At 39.0% G+C, this 9732-nt stretch overlaps 1 long non-coding RNA gene across 1 annotated transcript in view; it reads right to left on the reverse strand.

Annotated features, from left to right (window-relative positions):
- LOC125162417 (uncharacterized) overlaps positions 1-9010 on the reverse strand; it is a 73792-nt gene extending 64782 nt beyond the window's left edge. Inside the window, exon 1 of the long non-coding RNA XR_007151035.1 lies at positions 8895-9010. This is a non-coding gene — a long non-coding RNA (uncharacterized LOC125162417). The remainder of the gene's footprint in view (positions 1-8894) is intronic.
- Positions 9011-9732: the final 722 nt, after the last annotated feature.

The following is a 9732-nucleotide window of genomic DNA, read 5'->3' on the forward strand; positions in this document are numbered from 1 at the left end:
AAGAAAAATATAAAGTTGTCATTATTTGTAGTTGATATGGTCATCCACTAAGAAAATACAAAAAAACGAATTGAAAAATGTAGGAATAATGTGAAAGTTTAATAACAAGTCTGATTACTAGATAAATATTCCCCCACCAACTTTCATATATGCCAAACATAACCATCCAGAAAACATAATAAAAATTTCTTTATTTGTGACAGCAACAAATACTATAAACTATCTATGAATAAACAGAAATTTAAAATATGATTCCTTAAAAATTTCACAGACAATGGGGCAAAACCATAAACAATTGGTAAGAGGGATGTCTTATACTTTTCTTGAAACTTTTCTGTACTTTAAAAACTATATTGAAACAAAAGTTACCAAAAAATTCAAGAGAGGTATAAAAGAGAATGGATGATGATGAAAGGAAAATGAATGATCTGAACATATAAATGGAATCTTTATCTCGCATCCTTGAGCAAAATGATAAAGGGAAATCAAAAGTAAAAAGGTGATCCATGAAAGGCAAAGCCAAAGGTCCTGGGAATCATAAAAGTTCCAGATGGATAAAAACAATGATTGTAGCAGGTAAAATTATAAAAAGAAAGAAAGAAAGAAAGAAAGAAAGAAAGAAAGAAAGAAAAGAAAATAGAGAAAAAACTCTTCTGAACTAAAAAATTTTTTCAGGTTGAAAAGTCAGTTTTCAGTTGAAAACTGACTGGGTGGCTCAGTCAGTTAAGCAACCAACTTCAGCTCAGATCATGATGTCACTGTTCATGAGTTGGAGCCTCACACGGGGCTCTGTGCTGACAGCTCAGAGACTAGAGCCTGCTTTGGATTCTGTGTCCTCCTCTCTCTCTGCCCCTCCACCACTCATGCTTTGTCTCTCTCTCTCTCCTTCAAAAATAAATAAACATTAAAAAAAATTTTTAAAAGAAAGAAAAAACTCATAAAGTGGTGGGCAGAATTCAGGAAAAAAAACCAACCTGGCCACATCTCAGTGAAATTTCTAAACCCTAAGAATGAAGAGGAGATCTTACAAGCTTTCAGACAGAGATGTAATTGCCCAAATGAAAAGATAATCAGGCCAGGTTCAGATTTCTCATCTGCATATAAGGAAACAACATTTAGATGCATTTGAAAGAAAAGGACCATGAGTTGAGATTCCTATTTTGAGCCAAGTTATTATTATATATGAAAACAAAAGACAGACTTTTTTCAGACATACAATGGCACAAAAAATATATAGACATATGCTCTTTCTGAAGAAATTTCCAAGAAATTGCTTGGGAAGTATTCCAACCAAATAAAAATAAAATTCAAAACAAAGATCTCAAAATAGGGTTAGACTATAATATATGAAACAGTGGTAAACCATAAACTAAACACAATTAAATCTAAATGGCTGATGCTGATATGATTGCAAACTGCTGTGTAAGGATTAAGAAAAGATTCTTGGCAACAGAAAGAGCCATTCTATAAGGAAGTATGTAAAAATAATCTGAAACTAAAATTTTATATTAGTTTAATAAAAAGAAAAACAGAAATGGGGGCAAAGAGGAAGGAGAGAATGAAAGAAGTAAAAAAATTAAGCATTCAAACAGTTTCATCTTGATGGGAAGTATAGTTACGAGTTGATTAACCCAGCAGAATTCAGGAAAGGAGAAAAGAGGTAACAGTAAAGTATATTAGTAGATGTAAAATAAGATGAAAGCATTAAAATTTATATAAATGGATTGAATTCTCTATAAAAATAGACTCTTAAATATTTTCTGTCAAAAAAAATGTACTAGGAACAAAATGATAAAAATTGGAAATAAAGAGTCAAATAGATCATGCAAACACAAAGCGTTATGGCTTGAATCATAAACCCCTCAAAAGATATGTGGGAGTCTTAATCCTCAGAACATACTGTATTTGGTTCTTCAGAATGAGACCTTATTTGGATATGGAGTTTTTACAGAGGTAATCAAATTAGAATGGAGTCATTAGGGTGGGCCTCAATTTAGTAGGACAGGTATCCTTATAAAATGGTGAAATTTGGAAGCAGACATGGGCACGCACAGAGGGAAGACCATGTGAAGACACAAAGGCAAAAGATGGCCATGTGGCTGCAGTGATGCATTTATAAGCCAAGAATTGCCAACACACACCAGAGGCTAGAAGAGATAAGGACCATGGCCTTATTGACACCTTGATCTCAGGCTTTCAACCTCCACTACTGTGAGACAATAAACTGTGGTTTGTAGCGTACCTGGCTGGCTCAGTCAGAAGAGCATGCAGCTCTTGATCTCAGAGTTGTGAGTTCAAGCCCCACAGTGGGTGTAGAGATTACTTAAAAATAAAAAATCTTTGGGGCGCCTAGGTGGCTCAGTCAGGTTAGTGTCCCGACTATTGATTTCGACTCAGGTCATGATCTCACAGTTTGTGGGTTTGAGCCCTGCTTCAGGCTCCATGCTAAGCCTGCTTGGGATTCTCTCTCTCTCTTACCCTCCCCTGCTCACACGTGAACACACACTCTCTCTCAAAATAAATAAATGAATAAATAATAAATAAAAAATCTTAAAAAATTCTGTGGGGGTGCCTGGGTTGGCTCAGTCAGATGAGCGTCTGACTTCAGCTCAGGTCATGGTCTCACAGTTTGGTCTGTGAATTCGAGCTCCGTGTCGGGCTCTGTGCTGACAGCTCAGGCCTGGAGCTTGCTTTGGATTCTGCGTCTCCCTCACTCTCTGCCCATCCCCCACTCATACTCTGTCTGTCTCTCAAAAATAAATAAATGTTAAAAAAAAAATTCCATGGTTTTAAGCCACCAAGTATTTGGCACTTTGTTAGGGTAGTTCTAGGAAACTAATACACAAAGTAAGCAGGACTCCCTAAGTTACCATCTGATAGGATAGATTTCAAAGCCAAAAACATTAAATGTGACAGAAATGAATATTTTATAAGGATAAATAATAGAGCCCATCAAAGAAAATATATGTTGATATGTTGTTACCAAACATCAACACAGAAAAGTATTTATGGCAAAATTGCTCAGAAACGGAAATGTTGATAAAACTACTCTCAGTGGGGAGGGGGTAATACTTCTCTTTAATAATTTGACAGCTCACATTGACAAATGGTAGATGAGGGACTTGAATAAGACAAGCAGCAATCTGATGTGCCCCAGAGAAACGGGGTGTTAAGGAAGTCACACATTTGCACTCACAACTACTTAGTTATGTCTAAAAACTGTAGCTTCTCAATTCCTTATAATGAGCGAATCTTCCTCACCAGCTTTTCCTCATTGGCACTAAAAGGAGTGGTTCTTACCTTTGCTAACTAATGGTACCTCAGTCTGTCTTGGGTCTTTTAGTCTCTTTGGGGTGTATACTCAGAGTTCTGCATTTCTTCTTCCACACCCTACCATTCTCAAAAGGATATCTGCGGTTCAGCAGAGAGGGCTTGGATCTATGTGGGCAGGACCCGGTGTTGCCTTCAGAGTCACCAGGTTTCTGTAATGATGTCCCTGATGTACCTAATTAGGGGGAATCCACTGCTTAGGTCTGTGGCTGGTAGCCTCCTTATCCTCCTCTGAACTCAGGCAGGCTCTAACAGCCCTGCTTAGGATTTGGAAGCCTGGTTTGCACGTTCTTCCACGCCAAACTAACATCAGACCTCTAGCTTTTGCCATCCACCTACAGCTTCTGGGACCAGGTCAGCTCAACCCTCACTCTGGAAGCCAGCCACCCACTTTGGAGGGGATATGGGAACTTCTGACTGCTTCCACACCACACAGAGGTTGAGGGAGACAAGGGGTCCAACTTGTGCCCTTTCTCTGCCTACCTTCACCACAGGACCATGCTTATATTATCACAGTCTGGCTTGTCCCCACATGACGGTGAGGAGGCCACTCTTAAGTGGTAGACGCTCCTAACAGTTCTAAATGGAAGGGAGGTACAAGTCCACTCTGATGACAGCTTTTCTTTCTCGTTTCTTTTCTTTTAAAGTGTTTATTTATTTATTTTTGAGGTGGGGGAGGGAGAGAGAGAGAGAGAGAGAGAGAGAGAGAAGGAATGAATCTCAAGTAGGCTTACATGGCCAGTGCAGAGCTGGACGCGGGGCTCGAACTCACAAACCATGAGATCATGACCCAAGCCAAAATCAAGAGTCGGAAGCTCAACTGACTGAACTACCCAGGCGCCACCTCCTTCTTTTTTTATTCCAGCTTTTCTGACATCTTATTGCTTGAAGCCACTATGCCCTACCATCAAGACCAATATCACCCTCAAAACCACTCTGTCCAAGATGATAGCCAGAATAAGGTGGTCAGAACACAGTCTTTTCCCTTTTCCACTACAGCAGACAAGAGCAAGACAGAAAAAGTGATCTCCTAACAAGGACTTCACAGACTGAGTTCTGTCTACTTGTGGTTTACTTTAACCGCAGCATGCAAAAATCCCTGAGGCCTGTATTTGGATATGCTAATGAACATAAGGAATTTAGAAAATCCTTTTCTCTCTGGTGAAAGCTTGATTTTTAAGAATATTGTTCTACTTTAGATTTTAAAAAATTCTATTTTGGTTCAAAAGCTGAACATAGACTACCACTCTCTCTTTTTACCCTGCTGTAACTGTCCAAATTTTCACCTAAGGCAACAGATTACTCTGGGCAGTGGAAGAAAAACACAAATATGGAAATGTGAAAGAGAAAAGCACATTAATTTAAAGCACAAATCTTATCCCTGTTTACACAGGGTTTCTATAAACAGAGAAAACACGTTCTTTTTGATTGCTTACAGCATATCCATAAAAATTGATCATGTACTTGGCCCAAAGAAAATCTTAATAGATTCCAGAGACATAAAGATTGTACAAGCCACATTCTCTGCCCACAATTCAATTAAGCTAGAAATCAACAGAAGAATATAAAAACATAACAAAATAGAAACACTTAACCGCGTTAAAATGAAAGAATGCTTTCTAAAATATCCCCTTCATCAAAAAGGAAATAAAACCTGAGATCACAATGTATTTAGACATTAACAAAAGGATAGCAATTTATAATAAAACCTATGGGAAATGGCAAAAGTCATAGTCAAAGGAAAATTTATGACCTTAAATATATTATTATTTAAAAAAATTTTTTTTAATGTTTATTTATTTTAAGAGAGAGAGACAGAGAGAGATATAGAGCATGAGTGGTGGAAGGGCAGAGAGAGAGAGAGAGAGAGAGAGACAGAATCCAAAGCAGGCTCCAGGCTCCGAGCTGTCAGCACAGAGCCCAACACAGGGCTCGAACCCATGAACCGTGAGATTGTGACCTGAGTCAGATGCTTAACTGACTGAGCCACCCAGGCATCCCAATATCTTTATTATTTTATAAAAGAAAATATGAAAACAAATGAACTGGTCTTGTACCACAGTAGTATAGATGTCTAGGTGTTTCCTAGCCTCCTAAATTTTCCTGCAAAAAAAAAAAAAGGAAAAATCTAAAGTACAGAATTAAATATATTTTAAAAACCTATTCTTTTTTTTATTAAAAAAAAGATTTATTTATTTATTTTTAAGAGAGAAAGTGCAAGTGGAGGAGGGACAGAGACTGAGAGGCAGAGAGAGAGAGAGAGAGAGAGAGAGAGAGAGAGAGAATCCCAAGCAGGTTCTGTACTGTCAGCACAGAGCCCAATGCAGGGCTCAAACCCACAAACAGTAAGATCAGGACCCAAGCCAAAATAGGACACTGAACTGACTGAGTCACCCAGGTGCCCCTTAAAAGCCCATTCTGAAAAGCACTCAATAGGACTGTAAAACAGCAAGGAGTGACCAGGGCAATATCTAAAGGAAAAAAGGGACTCAAAGAGTACCTAAGTCACATTTCCCTCAAGGACATTTGTCTAACTTGGCAAACTTAAGCTTAGGTTGATAGTCATGGCTTGTTGAAGCTTGAGGACAGAAGACAAGACCTAGAGACCCCTAAAATTGGTAACTCTAATAGGAAAACCTGCCTATTCCATTTAGGATCCTTTGTTGCAGCATTATGCCCTCATTGTAGGGGAAAAATTTAAATGTACTACCCTAACACACATGTACATATACACACACACATGACTTCAAGGAGTGTTGCACTGGCACTGAGCAGAACAGAGGGGTAAAATGATCACTGATCATTTAAAACTGAGAGCCAACCCATAAGCAGAGCTAAACTCAAATTCATATGACCTAGGTAATCCCAAAAGTCTCAAACCATAAGTTCTAAACTAGAAGTGACTTGGGAGTCTGTTGAAAACAAACTCTCCCTGAAAAAAACAAAAACAAAAACAAAAACCCTCTCTATAAAATGTACAGTAAGGGGTTAACTCAGCTGGCTTGAGCTGCCCAAACCCTCTACATTCTAAACCAAGGGCTGTTCTCTGACCAGTTCTTTAGAATATCTTGCATGATAAGTATCTGATACAGGCAAGTTATCTTGCCTGATAACTGGGGCCACAGGCCACACCCAACAGGGTACACTAACAATGTGATTTCTTAATGGTTTTTTTTTGTTTTGAGAGAGAAAAGAGCAGGCGCCATGTGCAGCACAGAGCCAGACTTGGGCTCAAAACAATGTGATTTTTGGTGAGGGCATTGGCCCACACCACACCTGACTTTCAGAGACACTGACCACTGAATAACTAAGTTTGGTCACACAAGTGTTCTATGCCTACATGATGGAACCCCAATAAAAACCCCGGACTCTGGGGCTCATGGGTGGCTGAGTTGGTTAAGAATCTGACTCCTGATTTCAGCTCAAGTCATGATCTCACAGTTTATGAGTTGGAGCCCCCTGTTGGGTTCTATGCTGACAGCACGGAGCCTGCTTGGGATTGTCTCTCTCCCCCTCTCTCTCTGCCATGTGTGTGTTCTCTCTCTCTCAAAAATAAATAAGAAAACTTAAAAAAAAAAACAAACAAACCCTGGACACCAAAGCTCGAGTGAGCTTTCCTGGTAGGCAATACTTCATTTGTAAATAATATTGTTGTACAGTAGAGAATCCAAATGAACATCCTGGTAAATTATTAGAATTAACAATTACAATTATTAGAATTCAGCAAGGTTGGTAAATACATCAATACACAAAAATCAATTGCATGTCTATGCATCAGGAATAAGAGTCAAAAATTTCTTAATCTAAGAAAAAGTACAGAGAGATGAGAAAGAAAAAGCCTACATACCAGCAAAGACATAGAGCCTGGGAAATAAAATATAATTAAAGATTATTGGTGGATGGGCCAAATACATGAAAACTGGATAGGGGCAAAAAAAACTGGGGCATTCATGGAAATTTAGTATATGATAAAGATGGCATTCAAAGGGGAGAAGATGTACTCTTTTATTTTTTAAGATCACCATGTAGTTTATTTTTTTTTATTTTTTATTTTTTAATGTTTATTTATTTTTGAGACAGAGAGAGACAGAGCATGAGCGGGGGAGGGTCAGAGAGAGAGGGAGACACAGAATCTGAAACAGGCTCCGGGCTCCGAGCTGTCAGCACAGAGCCCGACGCGGGGCTCGAACTCACGGACTGTGAGATCATGACCTGAGCTAAAGTCGGACGCTCAACTGACTGAGCTACCCAGACACCCTGAAGATGTACTCTTTTTTTTTTTGTTGTTGTTGTTGTTTTTTTTGTTTTTTTCAACGTTTATTTATTTTTGGGACAGAGAGAGACAGAGCATGAACGGGGGAGGGGCAGAGAGAGAAGGAGACACAGAATCGGAAGCAGGCTCCAGGCTCTGAGCCATCAGCCCAGAGCCTGACGCGGGGCTCGAACTCACGGACCGCGAGATCGTGACCTGGCTGAAGTCAGACGCTTAACTGACTGCGCCACCCAGGCGCCCCTGAAGATGTACTCTTAATAAGCACTATTGGTACAGATGGCTTAATATTTCAAAAAACATAAAGTTAAAATGATTTATTTTTGCAACAAAATAAACTCAAGAGGATCTCACATATAAATTAAAAGTTAATAAAGGTGGTGCACCTGGGTGGCTCAGTCGGTTGAGCATCTGACTTCGGCTCAGGTGGTGATCTCACAGTTCACAGGTTGGAGACCCACACGGGGTTTTGTGCTGACAGCAGGGGGGCCTGCTTCAGATTCTCTGTCTCCTTCTCTCTCTGCCCCTCCCATGCTCATGCTCTCTCTCTCTCTCTCTCTTTTATTCTCTCTCTCTTTCTCTCAAAAATAAATAAACATTAAAAAGAAATTAACAAAAAAGTTAAAGGCATAAAACACTACTGAAAACAAAATGAAAGGAAATATATAATTAAAAAAATCATCTAAAGCATAAAACACTTAGGAATAAATCTAAGACAAAATATAATGACCTCTACTCAGGAAACTATAAAATGTCACTGAAAAAATTAAAGAAGATCAAAATAGCCATGTTAATGAATTAGTAGATTCAATATTGTAAAGATGCCAATTCTTTCTAAATTGATCAATAGATGTAAATGTAAACCCATTCAAGATCCCAACAGGTGTTTACAGAAATCAACAAAGGTCTATGGAAGGGCAAAGATCCAAGAAGAGCCAAAATACACCTGAACAAAGTGAGTAGATTTGGTTAATCAGTTATGAAGACTTGCTAAAGACTATAGTAATAAGATGATCTGGTTTGGGAACAAGAAGAAAGAAATTGAAAAAAATAAGAGCACAGCTAAGTGGGAAGCTTGGTCTTTGAACAAAGCTGGCAAAGCAATCCCTGAGGAAAGAATAGACTTTTCAGTACATCATAGCAGGACAACTGGGCATCACATAGGGAAAAAACTAAATGAGGAACTTTGTAAATTAGATTTGTATTCTTTCCTGTTAGAGGATTATATACTTCTACCCATTGCCATATGATTTGTAATGCCTCCCTGTACAAGAAGCATATGTTCCCAACTCACTGTGTCTGGCTTGAGCACTTGCGTATGCCACATCCATGGAGGTTATTTAAGTTAACAGGGTCTAGCTCTTTCCTTCTGCCCCAAGAATGGCATATCTCATAAAGGGCTGTCTTTTCTGCCTGGTTTCCAGAATGAGAAGACACATGGGACCTGCAAGGAAAAAACACCGTAGGGTAGAGCTGAAGTAGCAAATCTGCAGTTGCTGACATTAATAAGAGCAATATATGTTGGTGCAAGCCACTAAAATTTTGAGGGTTGTTTGTTACTTCAGCAAAGCTGACTAATAGAGACATCCTGTTCACATCTTACATGAAAATGAGTTCCAGGTGGGTGAAATATGTAAATATGAAAGCAAAAACAATAACAATTTTAGAAGATGATATGGGAAGTATGTCTTTATCAACCTAGCAGAGGGAAGATATCTTGTTATTTGTACTTTTCCTGTTTTTAATCCTATAACATGTCATTAGTGCTATTTTTTGCAGTTAATGTTTGTTTTTTTAACTTTTTATGTTTTCATTTTGTTTTTGAGAGAGAGAGAGACAGTGAAAGCAGGGGAGGGGCAGAGAGAGAGGGAGACACAGAATCTGAAGCAGGCTCCGGGCTCCCAGTTGTCAGCACAGATCCTGACATGGGGCTTGAACTCACCAACCGTGAGATCATGACCTGAGCTGAAGCTGGTCGCTTAACCAGCTGAGCCACCCAGGTGCCCCAGTTAATGTTTATTTATGTCTACCTGCATGTTTATTACTTCCGTTGCTTTTCATTCTTCTTGCATCTCACACCCACTTCAGGCATCCCTGTCTGTATGGGTTCTCTCCCTACATGGAAGAAAGGA

This window comes from Prionailurus viverrinus, chromosome A3 (genome assembly GCF_022837055.1).
Source record: "Prionailurus viverrinus isolate Anna chromosome A3, UM_Priviv_1.0, whole genome shotgun sequence".
In the NCBI taxonomy this organism is placed as follows: Eukaryota; Metazoa; Chordata; class Mammalia; order Carnivora; family Felidae; genus Prionailurus; species Prionailurus viverrinus.